The sequence below is a fragment of the Palaemon carinicauda genome, chromosome 18, assembly GCF_036898095.1.
Source record: "Palaemon carinicauda isolate YSFRI2023 chromosome 18, ASM3689809v2, whole genome shotgun sequence".
NCBI classification, from domain to species: domain Eukaryota; kingdom Metazoa; phylum Arthropoda; class Malacostraca; order Decapoda; family Palaemonidae; genus Palaemon; species Palaemon carinicauda.
The window spans coordinates 44,105,703-44,119,036 of NC_090742.1; the positions used below are offsets into that span (position 1 = coordinate 44,105,703).

At 33.6% G+C, this 13,334-nt stretch overlaps 1 long non-coding RNA gene across 1 annotated transcript; it reads left to right on the forward strand.

Moving 5' to 3' along the window:
* The first annotated feature begins 4,400 nt into the window (after positions 1 to 4,400).
* On the forward strand, positions 4,401 to 12,982 carry LOC137657059 (uncharacterized). The gene is made up of 3 exons (XR_011047092.1): positions 4,401 to 4,863; positions 11,952 to 12,314; positions 12,853 to 12,982. It is a non-coding gene; the product is annotated as an uncharacterized lncRNA (long non-coding RNA).
* The last annotated feature ends 352 nt before the right edge of the window (positions 12,983 to 13,334 follow it).

Here is a 13,334-nt window from a genome sequence, read left to right on the forward strand (position 1 = left end):
TTTTTCTTTCATGTTGGAGTTTGTTTATTTCCATAAGTGAGATCAAACGCGAGATGTTAATTTTGCAAGAACTTCTCTTTATACTAAAGCGAATTCATATTTTAATAGCTTTCTTCAGATCTATTCAATATTTTTTTTTTCTGATTTTCCGGTCGTTTCTGCTCTAAACAGTTTTTACCTTCAATAAAGTTTAATTAAAACTCCCTTTTTCGGGTGAACTCTTTTCTTTAATCAGTTCATACTTTTTCTAAATAAATTTAATTCATCTTTTATTTTCCAACTGATATTTTTCCCTTCAAGATTGGAATCACATAACTAGGTAACTACAGGTATATGCAAATGAAGTTGATTCGTTCTGTGAATTCTTACAAAAATTCCTGAATTTAAATTATATCAAACTTTTGAAAGGAAGTGGGAAGTAGGAAAATTATTTCAAAGAAAGCTTTGCTTTAATTGAATGGTAAACTATTTATGGATATCAAATACTGATCTTTCTTTCGCTGTAGGTAACCGTTCGTAGTAAACTGGTATCATTTCTTTTTTCCTAATCTGGAAGTCCAGATGTTTAAGAGAATCATCGTAAAAGGATTTTTAAAGGTGTGGTGATATTTTCATTTGCTCTGGGTCCCCAGTCAATAGATCTCCACATATTTAAGAAGCGGGTTAGGCACCCGCTGAAGGAGTGAAATCTTGGTAAACTGGTTTTCTTTTGCTGAGCTTTGAAAGACTTCAATCTTTTGAGTTTGTTTTGCGTCTTTTCCTTTACCTTTACAAGTTAGGCAAAGGGAGCAGTCATAACAAACCCGAAGTCTGGAGGGTGGCTGTTTAAAAGTTATTTTGCCTAAAACATCTCGTTTGTTGTCGGAACGGCTTCTGGTTACAAAGATGAAACTAAGGTATTCTACTTAATGGTCATGCAAGTGCGAGAAGTTATGTGACGCGTATTTAAAGCTTTTCAAAGCAACGTCCAAAAGTGAGCAAAAAAAGATGCAATCTTTCATTGGCAAAGAAAAAGTGCAAGAGTTGCCTTTAGTTCGACTGTAACATTTTACATTACAAGAATTGATAAATCCATTAAGAGATTTTCACTGTTCGTAACCTCTTTAAACTAGTAATTTCTAATTTTTCTAGTAATTTTTCATTTCTTTGATATTTCAATTCACGACTGTGCTTAAGACAGACTGCATTGGAGTAGTAGATTGAACTTGGTGTTATTTCCTCTTTCGCAACATCTAAAGATACATTAGCGATCAGTGCTATTATAGGTGTAAATGAAATTCGCATTTTGCTTCCATACTGTTTTTAACCCACCGAAATTTTTCTCTTAACTCCGGTCAATTCGTATAGTATTAGTATAATAGCCTTAACATGTTTAATTTTTCCTCTTCACACATTTTTTTTTCTATTTGAAAACTGCTGGGTATTTTGATAGTATTTGTCACTTGTTACGAATAATAGCAAAAAAAAGGAAAAGGTAGAAAGACTTTTTACTGAAGGAGAAAAAGATAAACAAATAGGTATCCTTAGATGTAAACCAGACGTAAACAAGAAAAAAATCTATACCCTATTCTTGTACACTTGAATTTTTCCGTATCTAGTTCAATTTCTTGTCATTTTGGGCAATATAAAAATGTGCCTAATTTGAAGTGAGATTCCTCGGTACTAATTGAAGCGAACAGGAAAAGTTTCTATAACTTTCTGACAACTTTTTTCCCCTCGATTCTTCAACGATAATTTTTCGTAAAGTTCCGATGCTGGAACGATAACAAGAGATAGACTTACCGGTGCAGAAGGTGTAAAGGTGGTTGTGTTGTTTATAATAACGTACTGGAATATTCAATATATCTTCACTGTTATAAAAATCCGTAATTTTAATCGGAAATTCTCCGTAAAAGTATACGGCATTTCAGTAAATTACAGACGATCATAATTTTACCATACTTTATTATATTTTACGGGGTGATAACCCTATTATCACCCATTTACGTCAATATCTCCGTTTTTTAAACTGTAAATGTCTGGCAACATTTGTTCAAAAAAAAAATAAAAAAACATTTTCTTCGGCAAAGTTTGAAGTGTTTGAGAACACACATACAATGTGCGCCAGGTTTTGCTCAAGTTGGAGTATAGTTTAGACAAGGTTATTTTTGTACAAAACATGTGAGAATATTGTGACCTGAATGAGATGTTTGTTAGTGCATATGTAATCAATTGATATTCCATATAGATATAAATTATTGCACTGAATGGTTCATTTTTTATATTTTTTTCAAGAAATTTGCTGGTTTTCAGCCATTGCTCTCATTGGAGACTACCTGTCCGGAAAGTGTATATATATGTATATATGTATATATATTTATATGTATATATATATATATATATATATATATATATATATATATATATATATATATATATATATATATATATATACATATATATATATATATATATATATATATATATATATATATATATATATATATATATATATATATATATTGCGTGTGTCTGTGTGTTATTAGTTTCAGTATACTGCTCTTTGCCTTATATGTATAGCATAAGAATACTGGAAATTGTACAAAAATCAGAAGCTATATTTCATTTTTTCCCATTTTCCAAGAGAAAAATCTAATGCCTGTATTAATTTTTCTTCAAAGAGTTTAGTAGCTATTTATCCTTGGGATCAGATTTCATATTTTTGGGCAATTTCCTCCTGATAATTTCCTTGTCATATTTTCATTGGTGCGTATATTTTTCCATAGATTGCCAGATAGAGTAAGGGATGGAAACACTTTCTTTATAATTAGCATCCTGATTAGTTTATATTATATGATACTGAATTACAGAATCCAATTAGAGGTATAAGTAAAAGTCCATTTCCTTTTTGGGAACTTTATAAACAACAATTACTCGGCGCTTAGTGTAATATATGTGTAATATATATATATATATATATATATATATATATATATATATATATATATATATATATATATATATATATATGTATATATATATATGGGAGGTCCAATTTAATCCTACTGAACTGTGTACCATATGACTGGTCGACTGTGGTGGGTCGTAGACTGGGTGGAAGAGAAATTCAATGTGCTTGGCTCCTTTATTTCAACACGAGCGGATCCAAGGGAGGTCGCAGGAGGTCATGAGTCACTCCCCTTTTTATAAAAAAAAAAAAAAAAAAAAAAAAAAAAAAGTTTGACTGTTAAACTTGGGATTTTCGAAATAAAAAGTTAGACTGGTCAACTCTGGGTTTTCAAGAAAATAAGTTTGACTATTAAACTCGGTATATCGTTATTTTCAGATTTCCTTCTTATGAAGTTAGTTGCTTTTTACAAGTTTTCTTGATAAAAAAGCTTTATTATTCAATATTTAAAAGTAAATCTATAATAGTCAAGAGCATTAGTGTCAAAACCATTTTAATTACAAGATTGTAGAGTAGGTTCATTGAGAACTCTTATATCCTTCGATGGACGAGTGGTTGAAGTTTATTTCCTTTTTGTATAAACTCTTGTATAGACTGTTTGAAAAAAATCCGAATATTTCTTTATTCTCGACCCAGAAATAATTTGAAATAAAAAACTATTTGTGGCACAATGCATGAAAGTCACGAGTTTAGGGATAATGTCATAAAAAGCCTTTTATTAGAAACATTTCTTAATCGTTTATCATGTGCAATACACAAGCGTAAGTACAACAGCGTGGGAATCAGCTCGATTCTGTTGATGACTTATTTCTTGGGCAGTATTAATTTCATGCATATATATATATATATATATATATATATATATATATATATATATATATATATATATATATATATATATATATATATATATATATAATATAAATATATATATATATATATATATATATATATATATATATATATATATATATATATATATATATATATATAATATAAATATATATATATATATACATATATATATATATATATATATATATATATATATATATATATATATATATATATATATATATATATATATATATATATATATATATATATATAATGATCAGCCGTTGCTAGTCCACTGTAGGACAAAGGTTTAAGCCATGGCCTTCCACTCCCCTTTGTTTATGCTCTTTCTATACTACTTTCTACCAACCAATTTTCCCAGTCCTTCTGTTTGGAAAGTTATGTTTATCCTTAGTTTTTCCTTCTTATTAATATAAGAGATTTTCATTATTTTGCGTAATATTATTAGTTAGTCTCGTATTCTCATGTATTTTGCTTTTATTGCTTCCTTATACTCTAAAATAAGCATTAATTATTAAAGTTATATCCTGCTTTTTTGGTATCTTTGTTCTTCTGTTGTAATTGCTTGGTAAATATTTGCATTTCCTTCATCATTTAAATAAATGTTTGGTAAATTGATTTTCTTTTAACTTAACTATACCAAGCACCAAGCAAACAGCAACGAAGGTAGTTAATTACGTTAATCCTGTAACTAGTTACTGCCTAGTTTGGTTATCTTCCAGCGTCAACCCCGTTCCCAAAATACTTTGGAGCAGTAGTAGCTTGGAAGGAGAGAGACAGTGAAGACGTGACCACTACCTAGCACAGCGTGACTTTGAGATCGGTACTACGATCATACAAATCTTAAGTGCAGTGCATTCTAAAGGAACTATGAAGAGATAAATGTATCTGTGACCTGGCCCATGTACCGAGGGTGGGGAGGCGGATAATGCTGCCTTTTATCCCCCTTTGGCCGCCACCATTTCCACGAAGAACAACTTGCCAACCGATACCATCTAGTTGTTAATACGACTATTCGGCTTAATTTGGACCTGGAAAGGATAGCTGAAAATTTGAAGGTTTGTTGCAAATTTCGTTTGGTGCTTGTCATTTGCGATTTCAATTTCAGTAATTATTGTTGAACAATAATGTCTTAACAGAATTTCCCCATGAAATTTATCAAGAGAATCATATTCGATTGGTACCCATGTATGTAATTATATTTACCAAGTAAGCCTATTATGTCTTTTGGACCTTTATTTAAAGGCAACATTAATATTTCTGGAGCTAGCATATTACTTTTACTTATATTTAACAGGTAGTAATTCATATTTTTCAAGCCATAATTTTATATTTATGGTCTGCCGGGTTAACCCAGTAACTACTTGTTCATCCCAGATAGTTTTGCTTAGCCTCTCAATCTCGTGCTTCGTTGCCTCATTGTTTTTACTTATGTTTGAATGGACATGCCCACTTATTTGCATTGCTCTTGAGCATTTAGAGGTTTACTTTATATATATATTTTACTTGATTCATTTTTCTTAAGTTTTACATTAAATTTTATTTAGTTAATTTGATTAGGAGTCCCTTCTTATATTAGGATTTCCCTCAGTTCAGATTCTCTTGATTTATTCTGAAACTGTGAGTTGGCAGCAGGGCCAGCACCATCCCTCTACCGCGTATGGTTTGGGATTACCTGTTGCAAACCAGGAAGCAAGGATATTCCCAACAGATTGATAAATTAAACTGTAGAATTTATTATTATATTTCTTGTTTTTTCTTGGTGTATTATTCACATTAATTAATTCAGAATATGGCGCCCAACGTGGGGCACTCTGTGGGTCCTTGCTTCGTGGAACTCCTCACCTAAGGTCATGGTTAGGGTCATATTTACTCTTCATGTTTCATATTTGTTTCGCTGGATAGGCAAATTTCCTTGTGTATTGGATTTCTAGAGTATATTAAGTTGCTCTTGTTAGGTTACTCGTTTGAGAAAATTTGTGATTTGATTATTATTTTGTAACATTTAATATTGCACATCGCGTTGCAAACCTATTACTTTGTTTATCCGAAATTGCCGAAATTGCGGTCATTTTAGTAGTACTTCATATTTTTACACATGATGGGTGACTTGGATTATTTAAAATCTGTCAGAGCTCACCACAGGACGCAAGTAACCAAAAAGTGTAAGAATGTTCAGGATAACTGTGGGTCTTTCACCTCATGTGAGGTCAAAGAAAATATTCTCTCTTTGGATAGTTTACGACAGAAACTTGATGACTGTAACACACAGATTTCTGAGCTTATTTGGAAGTCGGATAAGGGTGGTCTTGCTGCTGAACTTAAGAGTTGTGATGAATATGATGAAAAAATTACTAGTGCCATTTCATTGCTCAAAAGTGCTCCAAATGTATGTGACGGTAATGATGTAAGTAACAAGCTCAAGCTTCCAGAGTTGCCACTTCCAGTGTATAGTCATGCTAGGGGAGAGAGTATTGAGAAGTTCTTTAGAGATTTTGAGGATATAACTGGTAGAGCTAATTTGAACTCCTACACAAAACTTTTGTACCTTCAAAGACAGACTCGGAAGGAGCCTCATACACTTCTTCAGTCTTTGAGTTCAGGGAGTCGAACATATGAGGATGCCAAAAAACTGCTTATGGAAGCATTTGGGTCAGTAATTGTTCAGAAGTATGATAGTATTAAACTGTTGTCAGAGCTAAGACTTTCTTACCAGGATGACCCATATAAGCTTATTGGAGAGATGAAAATGATCAGAGATACTTTCAATAATCTTTCAGTTTCTGTGGATGACATTCTTCAGTTCTTTTATTGGAGCTCTCTAAATGAAAGCTTTAGGTCACAATTAATTCAGATCACAGGAAACTCTAAACCTTCTTTAAAGGAAATTGATGATCACATATTTGAAGCTACAGAACGGTATGTCGAAGCCCAAGAGAAATTTAAAAGGAAAAGAAAGTCCAATGAATGTGATGCTGCTATTTCTAGTTTTGCAGCAAATGTTAAGCCCTTGGATGAATCTGTTCCCAGTAGATTTCGTGCATGCATTCTTTGTAGTAAGAGCGGGGAGTCTTCAGATCATCCAATATATAAATGCCTAAATTTTGCCTCTCCTAAATTGAAGACAGAGAAGCTTAAAAGTTTGCATGCATGCTGTAAATGTGCAAATTTTCACAGAACCAAAGATTGTAAATTTAGGTTTAATACCAAATGCAAGCATTGTAGTAAATGGCACTTTTCATTTTTGTGCCCAAGTAGAGATTCTCAGCAATCAGATATTTCAACTGATACCCCAAATACAGTGTCGCATAACGGTATAGCATGCGTTGATCTTAATACTTTGCACGTGACTGCTGTATCTAGTTCTATCTTGCCCACATTCAGCTCGCCCCTTCCTGATGGTTCACTGGTAAGATGCTTAAAGGATAGTGGATCGCAGATGACATTTGTTAATAGTGATTTAGCTGATAGGCAAGGGTTTGAGGTGATTAATCCAAATTTTAGTTTAGTTGTGAAAGGGTTTAATGAGTCTAGAACCTTCAATACCAAAATAGTTAGACTTCAGTTGATGTCTGAGCATGAATGTCACATGGTTGAGGCAGTTTGTATTCCTGAAATTAAAACTAGACTCCACCTTCCAGGTCTTGGGAAGATTGTTCATGAGTTTTCTAAAAGGGGCTATTCTCTTGCCGACAAATTTTTGAAAGCTACAGATGATGAAATTGCAAACATTAATTTATTGCTGGGAACTGACTGTGAATATGCAATTCCTGTAAGTACCAAGATTTTTGGTGGCACTGTTCCTTCAGTATATCTTGAAAGTTCATATGGAATTATGCTTTGTGGCCAAGTTGACACAATCTCAGATAATTTGAAGTATTTACCCTGCATAAGGCCTCAGTTTTTGTCATGTAATGTTGTAAGTAAGCTTTGGGGCAATAATTCTGCTAAGAGTCCTATTTCCCTGGACAGTAATCCTGAAATACCAGTTGTGGATGAAAAGGGAAATGTTAATGAGACAGAACTGCAGAAAGCTGTGGATAATATTATTTTCCAAGAAAGGCATAGAATATTAAACTATGATAACAATAATTACAATGATACTTCTATTGAGTCCCATGATAAGCTAATTGATTTTGTATTGGAGTCAACTTCCCGGAACGAGGAGGGAAGGTTAGTTATGCCTCTCCTCTGGAACAGTGAAGTGTCGCATCTCTTGGGAAATAACCAACGTCTATCCAAATTAATTTTGAATTCTAATTTAAGAAAGTATAGAAATAGACAACATCTATCTATGATGGATGAAGTCTTCAGGGAACAAGAAAACCTGGGGATAATAAAAAGGGTTGACAACTTACCAGAGTTTCTTAAAGAGAATCCTAACTTCAGTTTCCTACCCCATATGCCTATTTTCAGAATGGATAAGGAATCGACAAAATGCAGAATTGTATATTTGTCAAATCTCTCGGAAAAAGATACTCAAAAGCCAATGACTGTGTCTCATAACCAAGCAATGTTGACAGGCCCATGCTTAAATAGGAAGGTCTCGACAGCTGTTCTGCAGCTAAGGTTTGATGAAAAAGTTCTTTGTTTTGATTTGAAGAAGGCTTTCTTACAGATTGAACTGCCAGAGAGTGACCAGGTTAAACTTCTTTTTTATTGGTTTAGGAATGTTGCTAAGCAAGATCTTTCTCTTGTTCCATATAAACATGTTAGATTGCCTTTTGGGTTAAAACCAAGTCCAGCAATGTTACTTCTTGGGCTATACAAAATTTTGATTTTGGATATTACAGATGACTCCCAAGAAATTAGGGATCTCAAGAGATGTATATATGATCTCTGTTACATGGATAATTGTGCCTATACAACAAATAGTACTGATACTTTATATTGGGCATTTAATCATTTAAAGGACATATTTGAGCCATATAAGTTTTCATTGCAACAATTTGTCACAAATGAGATTAAACTCCAAAGTATGATTGATGAACATGCCAAAGAATCTACACCTACTAAAGTTAAACTGTTTGGTCTTATTTGGGACAGGACTGAGGATACTCTTGCTACCCAAAGTCTGAATCTAGATAAAATGGCTTCTAGTAAAAGGGAAATCTTGAGGTCCATTGCTTCAAATTATGATATTCTTAATTTCAATATGCCACTCTTGAATAGAGCTAGGCTATTTATGCAGAAACTGCAGTATATGAAGGATTTAGAATGGGACACTAGGTTGCCTGAAGAGGAATTACGGGAATGGAGAAATATTGCTACTCAGGTTAACTCTGCTCCTGAAGTTGCAGTAAAGCGATATGTGGGCAGGAGAGATGGTAGTTACAAACTTGTCGCATTTACTGATAGTTCACGTGTGATATATGCGACAGTTATATACATAGTGAATGAGACTACTAAGGAGCTTAAATTCTTGTTTTCAAAGAATAGATTGATCAATAAGCAACTATCTACAAAATCTATTCCTTGCTTGGAATTTCAAGCCATAGCCTTTGGCACGGAAGTCCTTATTGACACATTCAAAGAACTTGCTGGGCCTATGTGTGTGAAACCCATTAATATTACTGGTTTGGAACTCTACACTGACAGCTTGGTCTGTCTTAATTGGCTGAATTCCCATGTTAATAAGATTGATAAATTGAAGAATCTTAATGCGTTTGTAATAAATAGACTACATAATATCTGCCAGTTGTGTGAAGTGCATCCCATTGCTTTCAATTTCTGTGGAGGGTCTGTAAACCCAGCTGATAGTGCTAGTCGTCCTACTTCTTACAAAATGCTGATGAAATCTTCATTTCTGACTGGTCCACCACATCTCTGTAAAGATGTGACAGGAGATTGCTTTAAGGTAGTTATCCCAAACCCTTGGATATCAGGGTCTAAGATGAACAGGAATGATGATTCTAGGGAACTTTATGTTGCAACTGCAGTGCATGGTAGCGAAAGGGCTGTTCACCTTTTCCCTATGGATCGGTTTTCGGATTTTCATAAACTTGTAGCAGTACAACACATGGTTCTTAAATTTGTCAATAAATGTAAGATTAAATTGAGAGAGAGAGATCCAGCTAAGTATTCACATTTAATCTGTTTTGAGGAGGACGAGCTTTTTGCTAAGGCAAATTCTATCTTGATTTCTCAAGATCAGAGAGTCCATTTCCCAGAAGTGTTTGATTACTTTTCTTCTAAGAATCCTGCTAGTAAAGACATGCCAAATATTATAGGCCAGCTCAACATATTTCTTGACAAAGATAATGTTCTCAGAGTTAAGAGTAAGTGTTCACGCTGGAAAGATATGAACAAGTATGAATTTGTTCCCATTCTCTTGTCGAAATCAAGTTTGCTTACCAAATGTATCATTCTTGATACACACAGGAAAACTTCCCATGCAGGGTTTTATACTTTGCTCTCAGAATTAAGGAAACAATTTTATATACCACATTACTTCTCTACAGTAAAGAAAATTCTTAAGCAATGCATAAATTGTAGGAGGTTTAATCTGAAAAACATTAAGTTAAATCAGTCACCATATAGAGATTTCCGGTTAGAACCCCCAAATATTCCATATAGATATAGTTTTATGGATCATTTGGGACCATACTGGATTATTTGGAATGGCAAGAAGGTTAAGGTTTGGTTGCTTTGCATTACGTGCCTTTGGAGCCGTGCAATAAATTTAAAGGTTTGTTTAGATCTTTCAATGCCTACGTTTCTGAGAGCATTCCAAATGCACATTCATGAGTTTGGCATGCCTGAGAAGTGTTTTTCTGACAAAGGCACTCAAATAGTAAGTGGCACAAATATCATTAAGGATTTTCTCAGTGATCCTAATACTAGACAATATCTGCAAGAGAATAATATCAAAGCTCTTGAATTTCAACAGTATTACAAGGGTTGTAAACAACTTGGTTCATTAGTTGAGAGTTGTGTTAAACTTGTAAAAAGGCTGATTTATGGTGCGATAAAGAATTCGGTATTGAGTTTTGTAGATTTTGAGTTTTTAATTAGTGAAGTTGTGCACCTCGTTAACAGAAGGCCAGTGGCTTTTAAAGAAGCTCTCAGAGACTGCAACCTGAATGAAGATATACCTGCCCCAATTACACCGGAAATATTACTTAAGGGTTATGAACTTGTATCTTTGAATATAATCCCTAACTTACAACCTATACCTATGGATGATCCCTCCTGGAATCCTAATTCTACAGAACAAATTAGGGAGAATTATAGCAAGCTTCGTAAAGCTCGCTTAAAATTAATAGAATTATATAATTCAGAATTTCTTGCTCAACTTATTAGTCAAGCAATAGATGAAAAATCCAGATATATGCCTATTGGCCACAAACCATTGCAAGTAGGAGATATTGTATTGATTAAAGAAGCCATGCAGAAGCCTGCAAATTACCCTATGGGGAAGGTCTTGAAAGTGCAAGTAAATGACTTGCAAGAAGTTACAGGGGCAACAGTAATGAAAGGTAATAGATCCCGTGTGGATATGCATGTCGAGAGCCTTATTCCTTTGATGAGCATCCGAGAATATGAGCAAAATAGGACACTGCAAGAAAACACAGCTGAAGCACAAATACCAGAGGCAGATGCTGTTAGGCCTCGGCGGAAAGCTGCCATTAGGGCAAATGAGAGAAACCTTAAACTGGCTAAAGATGGTTTGATTTGATTTTTGCTTGTATAAACACATTTGTTTTTGGTTTGTTTTGAAATCTTTTATTATTGCAAAATTACTAATGAAATAAGCATTAGTAACTGGTTACCATTCAATTTTTTATTGGTACAAAATTGAATGGCCTTTCCTGGGAGTGTTTGGAATGTTATGTTTATCCTTAGTTTTTCCTTCTTATTAATATAAGAGATTTTCATTATTTTGCGTAATATTATTAGTTAGTCTCGTATTCTCATGTATTTTGCTTTTATTGCTTCCTTATACTCTAAAATAAGCATTAATTATTAAAGTTATATCCTGCTTTTTTGGTATTTTTGTTCTTCTGTTGTAATTGCTTGGTAAATATATGCATTTCCTTCATCATTTAAATAAATGTTTGGTAAATTGATTTTCTTTTAACTTAACTATACCAAGCACCAAGCAAACAGCAACGAAGGTAGTTAATTACGTTAATCCTGTAACTAGTTACTGCCTAGTTTGGTTATCTTCCAGCGTCAACCCCGTTCCCAAAATACTTTGGAGCAGTAGTAGCTTGGAAGGAGAGAGACAGTGAAGACGTGACCACTACCTAGCACAGCGTGACTTTGAGATCGGTACTACGATCATACAAATCTTAAGTGCAGTGCATTCTAAAGGAACTATGAAGAGATAAATGTATCTGTGACCTGGCCCATGTACCGAGGGTGGGGAGGCGGATAATGCTGCCTTTTATCCCCCTTTGGCCGCCACCATTTCCACGAAGAACAACTTGCCAACCGATACCATCTAGTTGTTAATACGACTATTCGGCTTAATTTGGACCTGGAAAGGATAGCTGAAAATTTGAAGGTTTGTTGCAAATTTCGTTTGGTGCTTGTCATTTGCGATTTCAATTTCAGTAATTATTGTTGAACAATAATGTCTTAACAGAATTTCCCCATGAAATTTATCAAGAGAATCATATTCGATTGGTACCCATGTATGTAATTATATTTACCAAGTAAGCCTATTATGTCTTTTGGACCTTTATTTAAAGGCAACATTAATATTTCTGGAGCTAGCATATTACTTTTACTTATATTTAACAGGTAGTAATTCATATTTTTCAAGCCATAATTTTATATTTATGGTCTGCCGGGTTAACCCAGTAACTACTTGTTCATCCCAGATAGTTTTGCTTAGCCTCTCAATCTCGTGCTTCGTTGCCTCATTGTTTTTACTTATGTTTGAATGGACATGCCCACTTATTTGCATTGCTCTTGAGCATTTAGAGGTTTACTTTATATATATATTTTACTTGATTCATTTTTCTTAAGTTTTACATTAAATTTTATTTAGTTAATTTGATTAGGAGTCCCTTCTAATATTAGGATTTCCCTCATTTCAGATTCTCTTGATTTATTCTGAAACTGTGAGTTGGCAGCAGGGCCAGCACCATCCCTCTACCGCGTATGGTTTGGGATTACCTGTTGCAAACCAGGAAGCAAGGATATTCCCAACAGATTGATAAATTAAACTGTAGAATTTATTATTAAATTTCTTGTTTTTTCTTGGTGTATTATTCACAGTAATTAATTCAGAATACCTTCAGTCCATTATCTTTTCTATTTTCCCCTGCTACTTGTGCAATCTCGGGACTCAGTCTGTCATTCTTGGTGTCCATCTATTATCTGACATTATCATTATATGTCCTGCCCACGTCTATTTCTTTTTCTTTCATTTTATACTTTAGTTTGCTCTTGTATCTTTGTTGTTCTTTTTCTTTCTCTTAGTGTTATTAGCATCATTATTCTTTTCATAGCTCTTCAAGTTGTAACTAGCTTATGTCCTAAGTCTTTTGGACCATCTGATTGAAAAATTTACTTGCTA